General features: G+C 39.2%; 1 protein-coding gene across 6 annotated transcripts in view; it reads right to left on the bottom strand.

Moving 5' to 3' along the window:
- Positions 1 to 18,118, bottom strand: part of IFT88 (intraflagellar transport 88) — a 240,607-nt gene that overhangs the window by 107,615 nt on the left and 114,874 nt on the right. The window lies entirely within an intron of this gene.

The following is an 18,118-nucleotide window of genomic DNA, read 5'->3' as shown; positions in this document are numbered from 1 at the left end:
AAATGGACTTAAGCATACCAACGATCATAAAGATGGCAGAGAGCTGGGCAACATTTCATTCTGTTGTACTTGGGGTTGCCATGAGTCTGAGCCAACTCAACAGCAACTAATAACAACTGCTATGTAAGGTTAATAGTTGATTTTTTCCAGTAAAGGCACTGATTTACTAAATTCTCCAGTTCTAAATTAATTCCATTATCTAATTTTCCATTAGCCTATTGTCACTTGTAATTATTTACGGTATTAAAAAAAAATTGAATTGATATTTACAGTCTCATTTGTTAACTATTTCTAAAACAATTTCAACATGTGACATTAATTCCCTATTTTTCTTTTTCTCTTAAATAACATGAGGGTGAGAAAAATTCTACAGAACTTGAAATATTTAATTTTTTATGTCCAAGCTTGACCAGACTGTTGTAGATCTGTTCCCCAAAGCACATAGAACATTTATTGTTTACCACATATTAAAAAAAAAAAAAAACTAGCTCTGCGCTAATTCCTTTATAAGCATTATCACATTTAATCCTAGCAACAACCCTGAAATATAGGTGCTGTCTCTATTTTACAGACAGAAAAACAGAAGATCTGAGATCAGACAAGTAAAATATTTTCAACTATGAACGTGAACCCAGTTCCAGTTGATACCAAAACCCACTGCTCCAAATTGAGGTCTTAAAATCAACTAAACGGGTCATGACCTTCATTTAAAAAAACAGAATAGAAAAAATATCTGAGGGCGTTGTACGTAATAACCAAAACCAAGAAATCTGTTGCCAATCGAGTTGATTCTGACTCATAGCAACCCTATAGGACAGAATAGAACTGCCCCACAGGGTTTCTAAAGAGCATCTGGTGGATTTCAACTGCTGACCTTTTGATTAGCAGCCAAGCTCTTAGCCACATAATAAGGGCAAGGATTATTTCATGAATTTTGTTTCAGTAAACAATGTAAAGGATATGTCTTACTGAGGATCTGGGTAAAAAATGTTTCTAAGCCATTGAAAAAATTTAAAGCAGATGATCCCTTTCTTCAAGTAAAATCTTTTTTGAAAACCCACTGTATGAAAGAGACAAAAGTAGAGCTACTCTGCTTGAAGTAGAGATGGAAGACTGGAAGCCCTGTCTACCCTGTATCCCTGCAAATAACTGTGCCCCTCACCCCACCTCAGAAAATTATCCTGGAGATGCCACTAATGAAACAAATGAAATTTCTAGGGCCTAAGAAATAATTGGAAAACAACTGATTCATTAGTTCATTCAGTGAATATTAGTTGAATACCTACTATACGTCAGGCATCATGTTTGGTTTTGGGGCTACAAGGATGATTAAGACGCTGTTATGGGGGAAGTAGATAAACGAACTAAACTAAGTTTTGTGTGAGAACTATTATAAAGGAATATCAGAGTACAGGGGTGTGCCAGACTGGGGCAGGTATATCGCGGGGAAGGTATCACAGAGATATCTGAGCTCAGTTTGAATCATGGATTTATTTGACAAAAAGGGGGAAGAAGTGTATTTCAGAAAGAAGGAATAACATGACCAAAAGACACAGAATGCCAAGAAAGCAGACAATATTTAAGAAACTGATTCATCCACCATGACTGTGGCCAAGGATGCTTAGAAAGAAGTGGAAACACATAAGGTTTGAGAAGTTGGCAGAAGCCAGATCACAATGAGCCAAGCTAGGGAATGATGAACCATACCCTCAAAATCACAAGGAATCACTAAAGGATTTTAAGCATGTGAGTGATGGTTAGTTCAAATTGTGTATTTGAGAGAGAACAGGCAGGAGACAGAAAGATAAGATAGAAGGCTAGTGTACTAATCCTGTTGAAAAATGATGAAAGTTTCAACAGAGTAAACAGAAATAAACAGGAGGGGATGAATTTGAGAGATATTAAGGAGTCATGAAGTTGTGAGATTTAGTTGCTGATCAGATGTAAGAAGTGAGATAGAGAATACAGAGAAGTCTAAAATGATTATATGAATTTTGACGTTAGGTAACTGATGAATTGCTGGTACCACTCACCTCAAATTGAAAATAAAGGATGCAACAAATGTTTGGGTTTAGGAAGAAGATATACTTAGGATTGCACATGCTGAATTTGAGGTATTTAAAGAACCTGAAGTACATACGTCCAACTGGCAGTTAGATATATAGGTCTAGAATATAAGAATTATAAGATAAAAAGCCACGGGTGTAGACAAAGTCATCTAGGGAAAGTATACAGAGGAAGAAGAGAAGTCTGACAGAGTCAAGAGGAAAAATGGCTTCTAAGGGGTTAGCAGTAGAAGAGTAGCTGGTGAAGTTTGTAGGCTGACAAGAAACTGCCAGAGAGGCAGAACAGCCAGAAGAGGACGGTGTCATGGAAAGACAAGACGGGTGCTTAAATAAGAAAAGAATGGTCAACAATCGACTGCCTCAAAGGCAAATGAATTATGCTCTCCTCCCTGCCTTTCTCAACTTAGGCTCTGAGAGAGAATTAAGCTCTACAAAAAACTGTCTTGAGTCACTATTTTCTCAGTTTTTCCAAAGATGGCTGGCACTGTACTAGATGTTCAGAATGCCTTAGGGCATTAGGGCTTTACTCTCTTTGAGAAACTATTTTAATTCTACTGGAATTCAGATTTCTGGGCCCATGGAGTGGGGTGACCCATCCAGGCTATTTGCTCTTATGTGTCCTTTTGAACCTTGAGCCTTTAAGGACCTGGCTTTCCTGGGTTCATCTTCAAGTCAAACAACAGCCTAATAACTTAGCAGAGACTGTTTTGCCTTAGGCATTGGGCTCTTCTGGAGAATTACAATGACCTTCAGGACACCACCCAACTCGGACCCCGACTATATAATACGCTTTCACCATCCCTTCTTTGGAGTGCCTTCCTGATACCACTGGACTGATGCTTCCTGATTCAAATTATATCTACTCATAATATACATATTAGGTTACACTAATTTTTGGTGTTTCTCTGCATATTTAGGTTTTTGATATCTTCAAGAACCTGTTCAGAAGGGCTGCCAACTTCTGGAGCTTTATGAACACTCCTCCCTCCCTCTCTCTTTTTTTATCCTTGCTAATGCTTTAGGTCTCTGCCCAAATATCAATCTAGGAAGCCTTCCAAGATACCATGCCACCAATTTACACTAGGTATTCCTACTATGCAATTCCTACTATGCAATTCCATAGCATCCTAATAATCATAATGTGTTATTTTAGTGTAACAGAGCATTTATAATGTTTTGTTGCCTGCTTAGCTCAACCACAGACTTCTTGAAGGCAGATACTCCTTTGTCTTGAATCAACACTGGCCTATAAGACACAATAAATATTTGCTTTGTTCTGGTTTTTGGATTTCCAAGCATTAAAGTCATAAACCATAAAGAAGGGAGGTGGGGCCAAGATGGTGGAGCAGTCAGATGCTTCCAGTGATCCCTCTTACAACAAAGATCGGAAAAAACAAGTGAAGCGATTACATATATGACAAGTTAGGAGCCCTGGCCACCAAAGGCAAAGTTAGGAAACCAGGCTGAGCGGCAGGGGAAGGGAGAGACAGTTCAGAAGCAGCAAGGAGTTGCTGGATCTGACTCGGTGGGAACTGGAGTCCCTCAGGCACGATCCCCTGGGGTGACTGCGGTGAGGACGGCGGCGTTCAGGATGTGGTTTCCTCAGGGAGAGACAGTGAGGCACACAGTCTACTCAAGCCTCCGGAATCAGAGAACAGTGTTCTTGGCAAAATCTAAGTACTTGAGTCTATTTTATTACACTCCCAGCCCCCAAGCTGGCTGCAGTGGTGATTGATTTCCCTGGGCCTGAGATAGGCACTGCTGCACACCCTGAACCATTCCCATTCTCCTGGCATTGGAGAAGGACTAAATTAACAACTGGGAGAAAAGACAATCTGCTGGCTCCCCTAAGCTAGGAACTCAGGGCAGAAGACAGGAGTCCAGGCACAAATGGTCCACGGACTTTGAATGTCTTTCACTCCTGCAAGGACCTGTGTGGGCGCATTTCAGGAGATTAGACTGTTGTTGGCAGACTTGCAATGGTATATGTGCCTGAGATCTGACTTTAACTATTTCAGGCATGTTTTTGATGTTTGACACCACTCTGTCTATTAAACAGGGTAAAAAAAAAATTTTTTTTTTCACCTACCCATATCAGGGGCCTGAGGACTGGTGGCTCCACCCACATTACCTAGCCAGCCACGACAGGGGTCCAAAGATAAGTGGTGGCTCCTAGCCCTTACAGCCAAAAGCATTGGGTGCCCATGGTCCAGCTGCATAACTCAACCACCTGTGCGCTATAGGGAACAGGGACGTGCTTTCCTCAGACACTCAGGGGATGGCTGTCAGCTCCCTGCATTGCTCAGAGTGTGATCTCCTGCTGCAACCAGATACCTGTACCTACACCAATCACTCCTGCTCCTCTAAGACTGTAGGACAGAGCCTGAACCATGAACACTTGGTGACCGACTACCTAGACACCTGAGCTGAATCTGGTAACAGCTCTAGCCATCTGCTGACAGGATGTTAGAGCTTCAAAGGCACAAATAATCAAGCTAACTCTCTCAAGTAGCCTATCTGGGCATATCAAAACAATAAAGAAGAAGTTAGGATACAGTAAACAAACAAATTAATACAATAACTTATAGGTGGCTTGGAGACAAAAGTCAGTGTCAAATCACATAACGAAGCAAGCCAGGATCACTTCAACAAGTTCTCAAAACAAAGAATCTAGGCCTCTTCCAGGCGATGAGGTATTCCTGGAATTACCAGAGGCAGAATACAAAAGATTAATTTACAGAACTCATCAAGAGATCAGGAAGGAGATCAGGCAAAATGCAGAAAAAGCCAAGGAACACACAGATAAAGCAGTGGAGGAAATTAAGAAGGTTATTCGAAAGCATAGTGAAAAATTTAATAGGCTGCAAGAATCCACAGAGAGACAGCAATCAGAAATTCAGAAGACTAACAATAAAATTTCAGAATCAGACAACTCAATAGGAAGCCAAATGAGCAGAATTGAGGAAACGGAAGTCAGAATTAGTGAGACTGAAGATAAAACACTTGGCACCAATATATTGGAAGAAAAATCAGATAAAATAATTAAAAAAAAAAAAGGGAAGGAACACTAAGAATCATGTGGGACTCTATAAAGAGAAATAACCTATGAGTGACTGGAGTCCCAGAACAGGAAGGGAGAACAGAAAATACAGAGAGAATTGCTGAAGATTTGTTGGCAGAAAACTTCCCTTATATCATGAAAGATGAGAAGATATCTATCCAAGATGCTCATCGAACCCCACATAAGGTAGATCCCAAAAGAAGGTCACCAGGACATAATCAAACTTGCCAAAACCAAGATAAAGAGAGAATTTTTTTTTAATTAACTTTTATTAAGCTTCAAGTGAACATTTACAATTCCAATCAGTCTGTCACATGTAAGTTTACATACATCTTACTCCCTTCTCCCACTTGCTCTCCCCCTATTGAGTCAGCCCTTTCAATCTCTCGTTTCGTGCCAATTTTGCCATCTTCCCTCTCTCTTTATCTTCCCATCCCCCCTCCAGTCAAGAGTTGCCAACACACTCTCCAGTGTCCACCTGATTTAATTAGCTCACTCTTCATCAGCATCTCTCTCCCACCTGCTGACCAGTCCCTTTCATGTCTGATGAGTTGTCTTCGGGGATGGTTCCTGTCCTGTGCCAACAGAAGGTCTGGGGAGCATTGCCGCCGGGATTCCTCTAGTCGCAGTCAGACCATTAAGTCTGGTCTTTTGATGAGAATTTGGGGTCTGCATCCCACTGATCTCCTGCTCCCTCAGGAGTTCTCTGTTGTGCTCCCTGACAGGGCAGTCATCAATTGCGGCCGGGCACCAACTAGTTCTTCTGGTCTCAGGATGATGTAGGTCTCTGGTTCATGTGGCCCTTTCTGTCTCTTGGGTTCTTAGTTGTCGTGTGACCTTGGTGTTCTTCATTTTCCTTTGCTCCAGGTGGGTTGAGACCAATTGATGTATCTTAGATGGCCGCTTGTTAGCATTTAGGACCCCAGGCGCCACATTTCAAAGTGGGATGCAGAATGTTTTCATAATAGAATTATTTTGCCAATTGACTTAGAAGTCCCTCAAACCATGTTCCCCAGACCCCAGCCCCTGCTCCGCTGACCTTTGAAGCATTCATTTATCCCGGAAACCTCTTTGCTTTTAGTCCAGTCCAATTGGGCTGACCTTCCTTGTATTGAGTGTTGTCTTTTCCTTCACCCAAAGCAGTTCTTATCTACTGATTAATCAATAAAAAACCCTCTCCCTCCCTCCCTCCCTCCCCCCTTCGTAGCCACAAAAGTATGTGTTCTTCTCAGTTTTTTCTATTTCTCAAGATCTTATAATAGTGGTCTTATACAATATTTGTCCTTTTGCCTCTGACTCATTTCGCTCAGCATAATGCCTTCCAGATTCCTCCATGTTATGAAATGTTTCAGAGATTCGTCACTGTTCTTTATCGATGCATAGTATTCCATTGTGTGAATATACCACAATTTATTTACCTATTCATCCGTTGACGGACACCTTTGTTGCTTCCAGCTTTTTGCTATTGTAAACAGAGCTGCAATAAACATGGGTGTGCATATATCTGTTTGTGTGAAGGCTCTTGTATCTAAAGAGAGAATTTTAAGAGCAGCTATGGATAAATGAAAAGTCACCTACAAAGGACAGTCAATAAGAATAAGCTCAGACTACTCAGCAGAAACCATGCAGGCAAAAAGGCAATGGGATGACATATATAAAGCCTTGAAGGAAAAAAACTGCCAGCCAAGAATCATATATCCACCAAAAGTGTCTCTCAAATATGAAGGCAAAATTAGGATATTTCCAGATAAACCACAAAGGAAAGACAGATTTCATTTCAGAAACTCCCACCAAAAGATAAAAAATACATAGTACTGTCTTGCTGTGATTTAAAGTATTTTCAAATTTAAAATGCCAGGCAAAAATAATGCAAAAGGTAAGAAGTAGGGGAAAATACAATTAAGGTGTTTAAAAAAAAAAAAAAAAAAAAAATTTTTTTTTTTTTTAATGTTCTAACATTATCAGGAATTGATAAAAGTAATAATTTATATTAGACTGTAAGAGGTCAAGGATGCATGTTGTAACCTAAAACATGACTACAAGTAAGCTAAAAATACATAATGAAGACGTTAAGTGAAGAAAATGTAATATTAGTGGAATGTTTTAAAATATTTAATTAAACAAACAAACAAACAAAAAAGGCAAGAAAGGAGAATATCTCACTTATCTAATTCTGCTATAACAGAAATACCACAAGTGGATGGCTTTAACAAACAGAAATTTATTCTCTCACAGTCTAGGGGGCTAGAAGTCCGTATGAAGGAAGCCACCTCCAGGGGAAGGCTCTCTCTCTCTGTTGGCTTTGGGGGAAGGTCATTGTCATCAATGTTCTCCTGATCTAGGAGCTTCTCAGTGCAGGAACCCTGGGTCCAAAGGACAGGCTCTGCTCCCGTCGCTGCTTTCTTGGTGGTATGAAGTCTCCCTAATCCCTGCTCGCTTCTCTCTTTTATATTTCAAAAAAGACTGACTTAAGACACAGCCTAATCTTGTAGACTGAGTTCTGCCTCATAAACATAACTGCCTCTAATCCTTCCTCATTAACATCACAGAGGTAAGGTTTATAACACAGGAAAATCACATCAGATGACAAAATGGTAGACAATCACACAATTGTGGGAACCATGGCCTAGCCAAGTTGACACATATTTTGGGGGGATACAATTCAATCCATGACAGAGAAAAAACATAACAGATGAGTCAAGTAGAAAAAACATTAAAATAATTGATATAAACTCAAATATTACAGTAATTACTTAAAATGTAAATGGATTAATTACTGATATATTTGAGTTTATATCAACTATTTTAATATTTTTCTACTTGACTCATAATTAAATAATCCCATTGAAAAATTGAGATTGTCAGAGTAAATAAAAAAATAAAACCCAGCTCTGTGTTGCTTACAAGAAACAGACCTTAAGTTAAGAACGGAAAAAAGCCAAAAGTAAGATGAAAGAAACTGCTAACCGAAAGAATGCAGACAAAGCAAACTTCAACTCAAGAAACATTACTAGAGGTAGTGAAAGACATTTCTTAGTAATAAATGGCTTAATCCAACAGTGCTATATCCCAATTATAAATCCCAATAACATAGCTTCAAAATATATAAATAAAAATTAATAACTTCTAAAAGAAGAACTGTGTAAATCTACAACCACAGTGAAAAGAACTTTAATATACCTCTCTCAATAAATGAAAGACTAGGCAAACAAAAATAAGGATAAGAAGATTTGAACAAAACAATAAGAAACTTCATCTGGCATATTTAGGACATTGCTCCCAACAATGACAGCATACATGTTCTTTTCAAATATATGTGGATTATGTGCCAAAGCTCCACATATTTCAAGGGATTGAAATTACTCAGTGTATGTTGTCTCAAACACGGAAATGAAATTAAACAAAAATCAAATTAAAAAAACACAAATACATCATTTCCAACTTCTTGTAGTATACTTTTGAATAATCCATGGGTCAAAGGAGAAATCAAAATAAAATATTTAAAACTGATAATGGCATGGCATACCAAAACTTATATGAAGCAGTTAAAGGAGTGCTTGTAAGTAAATATATAGCCCTAAATGTATATTTTAGAAAAGAAGGTAGAAAATCAATAAGCTAAGCTTTCATCTCAAGATGCTAGAAAAATAACAAGCCAAATCCAAGTATATGTAGAAGAAAGATATAAATGAAATAGGAAACAGGCACACAATAGAGAAAATCAAAAAAGTCAAAAGACTTGAAAGAATTAATCACAATGAAACTCCTAACAAGACTGACAGGAAAAGGAAAAAGAAATGACCAGTATCAAGAATGAAAAAGAAGACACTACTTCAGATCCAACACACACTAAAACAATAATGAGAAGGTACTGTTTACCATTTTAATGCCAATAAACTCAACAATTTAGTTGAAATGGACAAGTTCCTTGAAAACACACACCTTACTCAAAAGTGACTCAAATAGAATAAAAATCTAAATAGTCTTATATTAAAGAAACAGAGTTTGTTTATTAAAAACCTCCTCACAAAGAAAACTTCAAGACCAGGTAGGTGGCTTTACTAGTGAATTCTTCCAACTGTTTAACAGAAAAATGGCATCAGTCTTATATAAACTCTTCCAGAAAATTAAACAAAAAGGGAACACATGAGAACTTGTTTTATGAAGCCAGCATAACCTTGTTAATAAAACCAAAGATATTATTTTTAAAATTACAATTACAAAATGTTACAAAAATTCCTCATTAACACAGATGAAAAAATCCTAAGCTAAACATTAGGAAATCAAATTCAGTGACATTAAAAAAATCCTTTGATGAGGATTGGGAAGAAATAAAACCATCACTATTTGCAGACAGCATTTATGTTATGCATGCATTCCAAAGGAAACCCTGGTGGTGTAGTGATTAAGTGCTATGGCTGCTAACCAAAAGGCTGGCAGTTCGAACCCACGAGGCACTCCTTGGAAACTCTATGGGGCAGTTCTACTCTGTCCTATGAGGTCACTATGAGTCGGAATCGACTTGATGGCAACAGGGTTAGGTATTCTAAAAGAATCTAAAGTATTTGAATTAATTAATAGGTAAATTTAGTAAGGTCTCTGGATAAAAGATCAGATATAAAAATTAATTGTTGTATACATAAAAATGGTTAAAATGGCAAATGGTTTCTTAAATGTATTTCACCACAATAAAAAGTTTAAAAAAAAAAAAAACTATTTATAAACCGGCAAAAAACAGAAAGTGAAAATTTAAAACTATACCATTTATGATACTATCAAAAACATAAAATACTTAGGAATAAATGTAACAAAAGATGTGCAGACCTTTAGACTGAAAATTATAAAAATTATTGAAAGAAATAAAACCTAAATAAATGGAAAAATATATCATATTCATGGATTGGAAGACACAACATTGTAAAAATGTCAATTCTCCACAGAGATCTACAGATTTCAATGAAATCCCAATTAAAATCCATCCCATCAGGTCTTTTTTGATTCTAAAATTTATATAATAATGTCAAGGACTTGGAATACTGAAGACAATCCTGATGAACAAAGCCAGACTATAGTAAAATCTACTATTTTGTGCATTAATGTGGAATCCAGGTAAGAGGGGGAGAAGGAGGAGGAGGGGGAGGTTTAAGATCATGGAGGCTGCTGGCAGTTCTTATTACCTGGGTTGGGCAGGGAAGCTGGGCCAGGCCTGCGGTGTTGAGCATGTTGCTGGCAGACAGTTCACAGGGCAGGGAAGGCTGGGTCACATGGAAGTAGCAGGAGCTGGGGCAGCAGGAGTTGGGTGGTGGACTTGGAAGTCTCTTCCAAAGAGGCCTCTCTGGCACCTCTGCAGTCTCAGCCAGGCCCAGGTGTCTGAACCTCACCTGCCCACAGGCCTGGGAGCTGCCTGTTGCTGAGGCCATCTCCAGGATTGGTGGAGTGGGTAGGTGGAAAGGCAAGGTGTAGCCAGGTGATCCTGCTGCTTCAGAGGTGGTAGGCAACCCCCAACCAACACCACTACCACTACCAACTCCCATGGGCTCCGCAGTGGTCAGGAAGGGGCCTTGCCATGCCATGCACATCCCAAGTTGCACAGGGGGTACCGGATGGGCAATGAGTGACAAAGGGGACACTGGTGTCAAAGACAGAGGGGCTTGACTCTCACATAACACCAATTTTCACATAATGACCTGGTCTTTGGAACCTAACCATGTCCCTAAGTAAGGAGTGGGTGTATCCATATGGCCAATAAACATAAGAAATTTCATTAGCCATCACTGAAATGCAAATTAAAATCACAAAGGTTAAAATGAAAATAAAGTACAAAATACAAAATTTGTTTATAAGCCACCAGAATTTTCATACACTGCTGGTTGGGGTGGAAATGAGTCAAGCAATTTGGAAAACTGTTCGGCAGTACCTACTAAAGCTGAACATATACATACCCTAGTATCAGGCAATTCTACTTATAGGTATAGGCCCAAGTGAAATGCACACATCATGAGCCCAGAGACATGTACAATAATATTTATAATAGCTTCAAACTGGGAACCAAAACGTCCACTAATTATATAATAGATAACTAAGTTGGAGTATATTAATATCATGAAATACTACATAGCAATGAAAATGAACAAACCACAGCTACATACAATGACATGGATGACACTCATAAACATTATGTTGAAATGGGTTTTTTATGGATACACAAAAGAATATGTACAAAGCAATTCCATCTATATAATGTTTAAAAAAACTGGCCAAACTAAATTATACTGTTTAGGGACACATGCTCAGGTGGTATGATGGTTAAGATTGTGTGTTAACTTGGCTGGGCCATGATTCTCAGTGTTTTGGCAGTCGTATAATGTGATCGCTTCCATGTTGAGATATGATATGTGATCACTCCAATGATGGGATCTGCTGTGAGTAGCCAATCAGTTGAAAGGGAGTTTCCTTGGGCGTATGGCCTGCATCGAATATAAGCGGAAATTCTGGCAAGACGGGCTTTTTGTTCACGCTGGATCCTGCAACTGGCTCCTGTTTGACCTCTGCTTTTTGGGACTTGAGCTAGCAGCTAACCTGCCATCTCGTCATCTTGGAATTCATCGATCTGTGCAGCCTGTGAGCTAGAGCCCTGCTCTCTGACCTGCTGGTCTTGGATGTGACAGTCCCTGTGGCTACGTGAATCAAGAGAAGCCTCTATCCTAACCCGTGGACTTGGCATATTCCAGAGTCTACAGCCACAGGAACTATTTCCTTGGTTTTGCTTCTCTAGAGAACCCAATCTAAGACAAGTGGTTAAACTAGGATGATGAGCAAGAAAGTGATTACCATATAGGCTGGGATAGTGGTCACCTTTCAGAGTGGGCGGAGGCAGCAATAGGGATGGGCATGGTAGAGCTTCCAAGTGATAACAATGTTCTATTTTTTCAGGCTATGCAGTGGTTACCCGGATGTTTGCTTTGTGATAAATCACTGAGGTATACATTACTGTTTTGTACATTTTTTGTATGTGCTTTGTATCTCACAATAAAAAAGATTTAAAAACAATTTGGTTCATTTATAAACCAGTTAACAGAAATACAGTGAGAAATTTAGGATAATTTATAGTAAAAATCCTAAATAACTCCAGGACTGACTTTTTCCTTCAGTTTTCAATAAACAATCACATTATAGTATATGAGTTTCCAAACTTGGCTGCATATTAGAACCACCAAGAACACACTGGTAACGAAAGCACACAAAGCAAAAGACAAAATAAATAAATGGGACCTCATAAAAAATTTAAAACTTTTGCTCATCAAAACTTTACCAAAAAAGTGAAAAGACAAGCTAATGACTGGGAGAATATCTTCAGAAAGTATGTATCTGCCAAGAATCCAATAACCAAAGTATAAATAAGACTTTGACAACTTATCAACAAAAAAACAAATAACCCAGTCATAATATAGGCAAAGGACTTGAATAGACATTTCACCAAGAGGACATTCAAATGGCCACTAAACACATGACAAGGTGCTCAGCATCATTAACCATCAGAAAGATGCAAATCAAAGCCCCAATTAGAGACCCATACCTCACTCCATGCACAAAAACAAGCTTGAAATGGATAAAAGACCTAAATATAAAATCTAAAATAATAAAGATCATGGAAGAAAAAAATAGGGACAACGTCAGGAGCCCTAATACATGGCATAAACAACATACAAAACATTACTAACAATGCAGAAAAAATAACTAGATAACTGGGAGCTCCTAAAAATCAAACACCTACGCTTTTCTTTGGAAATTGATTTGGTGCTTCTTTAAAAAGCTAGAAATAGAGCTACCACGTGATCCAGCAATCCCACTCCTTGGAATATATCCTAGAGAAATAAGAGCCTTTACACGAACAGATATATGCACACCCATGTTCACTACAGCACTGTTTACAATAGCAAAAAGATGGAAGCAACCAAGGTGCCCATCAATGGATGAATGGATAAATAAATTACGGTATATTCACACAATGGAATACTACGCATCGATAAAGAACAGGGAGGAATCTGTGAAACGTTTCATTACAGGGCGGAATCTGGAAGGCATTATGCTGAGTGAAATTAGTCAGTTGCAAAAGGACAAATACTGTATAAGACCACTATTATAAGAACTCAAGAAAGAGTTTAAACAGAGAAGAAAATATCCTTTGATGGTTACGAGAGGGGGGAGGGAGGGAGGGTGGGAGAGGGGTATTCACTAACTAGATAGTAGATAAGAACTACTTTAGGTCATGGGAAAGAAAACACACAATACAGGGGAGGTCAGCACAACTGGACTAAACCAAAAGCAATGAAGTTTCCTGAATGAACTGAATTTTTTGAAGGCCAGTGTAGCAGGGGCGGGGGGTTGGTGACCATGGTTTTAGGGGACATCTAAGTCAGTTGGCATAATAAAATCTGAGAAAACATTCTGCATCCCATCTTGGAGAGAGGCATCTGGGGTCTTAAATGCTAGCAAGTGGCCATCTAAGATGCATCAATTGGTCTCAACCCACCTGGAGCAAAGGAGAAGGAAGAACACCAAGGACGAAAGGTAATTACAAGCCCAAGAGACAGTAGGGGCCACATAAACCAGAGACTACATCAGCCTGAGACCAGAAGAGCCAGATGGTGCCCAGCTACAACTGATGACTGCCCTGACAGGGACCACAACAGAGAACCCCTGAGGGAGCAGGAGAGCAGTGGGATGCAGACCCCACATTCTCATAAAAATATCACACTTAATGGCCTGAGAGTAGGAGAACTCTGGTTGTCAAGGCCCCCAGGCCTTCTGTTGGCCCAGGACAGGAACCATTCCCAAAGCCAACTCTTCAGACAGGGATTGGACTGGACAATGGGTTGGGGAGGGATGCTGTTGAGGAGTAAGCTTCTTGATCAGGTAGACACTTGAGAGTATGTTGGCATCCCCTCCCTGGAGGCGAGATGAGAGGGTAGAGGGGGTTAGAAGCTGGCAAAATGGACACAAAGAGAGAGAGTGGAGGGAGGGAGCGTGCTGTCTCATTAGGGGGAGAGCAATTAGGAATATGTAGCAAGGTGTATTCAAGTTTTTGTGTGAGACTGACCTGATTTCTAAACTTTCACTTAAAGCACAATAAAAATTAAAAAACAAAAAAACCACAATTAGATACCTTTTCACTCCCACTGGAAGGCTAGGATATGGTAGGGATATGACTGCTGATGTCAGATGGATCCTGGCTGAAAGCAGAGAATACCGGAAAGATGTTTACCTGTGTTTTACTGACTATGCAAATTATGGATAACACTGGAAAGAATGGCAATTCTAGAATATTTAATTGTGCTCATGAGGAATCTGTACGTGGATTAAGTGGCTATTATTCAGACAGAACAATGGGATACTGTGTGGTTTCAAGTCAGGAAAGGTGTGCATCAGGTTGTATCTTTCTACCAAACTGTATGGTGAGCAAATAATCCAAGAAGCTGGACTATACGGAGAAGAATGCGGCATCAGGATTGGAGGAAGACTCATTAACAACCTTCATTATGCAGGCGACACCTTGCCTGCTGAAAGTGAAGAGGATTTGAAGCACTCACTGATGAAGATCAAAGGCCACAAAATTGATGCTGTCAAGGATTTCGTTTTACTTGGATCTACAATCAACACTCATGGCAGGAGCAGTCAAGAAATCAAAAATGCACTGCATTGGCCAAATATCCTACAAAAGACCTCTTTAAAGTGTTAAAAAGCAAAGATGTCACCTTGAAGACTAAGGTGTGCCTGCCCCAAGCCCTGGTGTTTTCAATCACCTCATATGCATGTGAAAGCTGGATGATCAATAAGGAAGACTGAGGAATTGATGTCTTTAAATTGTGGTGCTGGTGAAAATATTGAATACACCATGGACTGCCAGAAGAATGAACAAATCTATCTTGGAAGAAGTATACCCAGAATGCTCCTTGGAAGCAAGGATGGTGAGATTACAACTCACACACTTTGGACATGTTATCAGGAGGGATCAATCCCTGGAAAAGGATATCATGCTTGGTAAAGCAGATGGTCAGCAAAAAAGCGGAAGACCCTCAATGAGGTGGACTGATACAGAGGCTGCAACAATGGGCTGAAGGATAACGATTGTGAGGATGGCACAGGACTTGGCAATGTTTTGTTCTGTTGTACATGGGGTTGCTATGAGTCAGAACTGACTCAATGGCACCTAACAATAACAGAATGGCTAAGATCAAAACAAAAACAAAAAAACAAGGTAACAAATGTTGGTGAGGGTATGGGGAAATTAGAACTTTTATCCAATCCTGGTGGGACTGCAAAATGGTACAGTCATTGTAGAAAACAGTGTGGTGTTCCCTCAAAAGACTAAAAATAGAAACTACCATATGACTCAGAAATTCCACTCCCAGGTATATACCCAAAACACTTCAAAGCACAGACTCAAAAAGAGACTTGTATACCAGCGTTCATTGCAGCACTATTCACAAAGCAAAAAGGTGGAAAGAACGTAAATGCCTCCAACAGATAAATGGATAAACAAAATGTGGTACATACTATGGAATACTACTCAATCAGTAGGAAAAATGAAATCTTGATACATATTATAGTATGAATGGAGCTTGAAAATATTATGCTGAGCAAGATAAGCCAGTCACAAAAGGACAAATGTTGTATGACCTCACTTACATACAAAGACAAGAAAATGCAAATGTATAGCAACAAAAGTTTATTAATGGTTACCAGGGGCAGGAGGGAAGAGGAAAGGAGGGGCTAAAGGGGATGGAAAAATTGTACTGATTAAGGGTAAGGTGGCACAGCTGATTATTGTAATTGTTGTCAAGGAGTATAGATGGCAAAAGTTATGTGATAAGATATATTTACAACAACAACAACAAAAATAGTGTAGCTGCTGAGGCTGCTTATGTCTAATCGAACACTCATGGAACTCGGTTCCTTGATTTGGAGGTTCAGGGTCATGGTTTCATGGGACATTCCAGTTAATTGACCTAATGTGTTTAGTGCTACAGTTCTACATCCTAGTTCGTTGCCTAGTGCCTAGGGTCTTAAAAGCTTGCCATCTGAGGCACAACAATTGGTCTCTGTTCACCTGGAACAACAGAAGAAGAAGGAGAGTTAGGAATAAGAGGAGGATATAAATTGTGTGGCTAATTGCCTCCATGAACCACTGCCTTCTTTGCCATGAGACCAGAAGAACTGGGTGGCACCTGGCTACCATTACTGAGTATTTTGATCAAAGATTCCATAGAAGAATCTTGATCAAAAGGGGAAAATGCAGAACAGAATCTCAAATTCTCGAAGGATGGATGAACCCCTGAAGCTATCATCCTGAACTTTAAACGTAGACTATCCCCTGAAGTCATCTTAAAATGGAACAATAATTTAGCTTAACTAATAAAAAAGGTCTGCCTTGAGCATTATGCTCTTTTAAGAACTAGCTACGTGGGATCAAATCGATGACAACTCGAAAGATTACATAGGAACCTTAGGGGGAAGTGAGTCTATGTTAATGAAGGAGCAACAACTCAGAAAAGGAGGGTGAGAATGATCCCACGACTCGAAGAATGTCATCCATGTCATTAATTTGTACATGTAGAAACTATTGAATTGGTGTATGTTTTGCTGTATAGTCTCAACAACAACAAAACAAATAAAATTTAGAAAAAAAAGAACACATTGAAAAAAAATAAAAATCTTTTTGTCCCCATTTAAGATCTAAATGAATCTATTTTCAACAAGTTCCCAAGTTAGTGGCATTTGAGAACTATTGACATAGTACAGAGCAATGTTCTAAATGTTGGATATATATTGGAGCCTCCTAAAACCCACTGCCATCAATTTGATTCCAACTCATAGCAACCCCATAGGACAAAGTAGAACTGCCCCATAGATTTTCCAAGGAACGTCCAGTGGATTCGAACTGCTGAACTCTTGGTTAGCAGCTGTAACGCTTAACCACTGCGCCACGAGGGTTTCCAAAGCCTCCTAGGGAGGTTTAAAAAATAGTGATGCCTGAGTCCCAACACCAGAAATTCTGATTTAATTAGTCTGGAGTGCAACCTGAGAATTAGGATTTTTTTAATTCCCTGATGATGATTTTCCTGTGCAGCCAAAGTTGAGAAGCACGAGTAAAGAGAGTATGGTATATATCAGAAGGAGTCCCTGAGTGGCACAAATGGTTAAGTGCTGGGCTATTAATTGAAAGGCTGGCAGTTCAAACCCACCCAGAGGCAGCTCGGAAGAAAGGCCTGGAAATCTGCTTCCAAAAGGCCACAGCCATGAAATCTCTATGAAGCACAGTTCTGTTCTGAAACACGTACAGTCAACATAAGTTGGAATTAACAGCAACTTTTTTCTTTGATTTTAGTTTTACATAGCAGAACAGGCCCTGGTGGCACAGTGGGTAAGTGCTTGGCTGCTTACCAAAAGTGCTTGACTGCTTACCAAAAGGTCTGAACCCACCCAGTGGCTCTGCAGGAAAAAGATGTAGTCGTCTGTTTCTGTAAAGATTTATAGCCTAGTTAACCCTATGGGGCAGTTCTACTTGGTCTTATAAAGTCACTACGAGTCAGAATTGTCGACTAGCGAGTTTTTTTTTTACATAGCCGAATCACTTGAGGAACTTATTAAAAACAAACTCACTCCCTACCTCAGAACCCTAACTTGGATGATCAAGTAAAGTCAATCATCTGTATTTTAACAAGGTCCCAGAATAATTCTAATGCATACAGAGTTTAAAAATTACTGGTTAGTACATGCTCTGATTTTCATTAGGTATCTGTCCTTAATCAAGTCAGTATGCCTTTTAATAACTCAATTGTTTCAGCTACACAAAGATAATTAGATTTATCTCACATGAGATAAGGTATGTAATAGTACTGATAAAGAATCAAAACCAAACAGTACTCAGTAACTTTAAGTTGAACTAAAATATTTTTTGCCACAATTTAAGGTATGAATTTGACATTAG

The sequence above is a fragment of the Elephas maximus genome, chromosome 23 (genome assembly GCF_024166365.1).
Source record: "Elephas maximus indicus isolate mEleMax1 chromosome 23, mEleMax1 primary haplotype, whole genome shotgun sequence".
Lineage (NCBI taxonomy): Eukaryota > Metazoa > Chordata > Mammalia > Proboscidea > Elephantidae > Elephas > Elephas maximus.
This window is presented reverse-complemented; position numbering and strand designations above follow the sequence as displayed.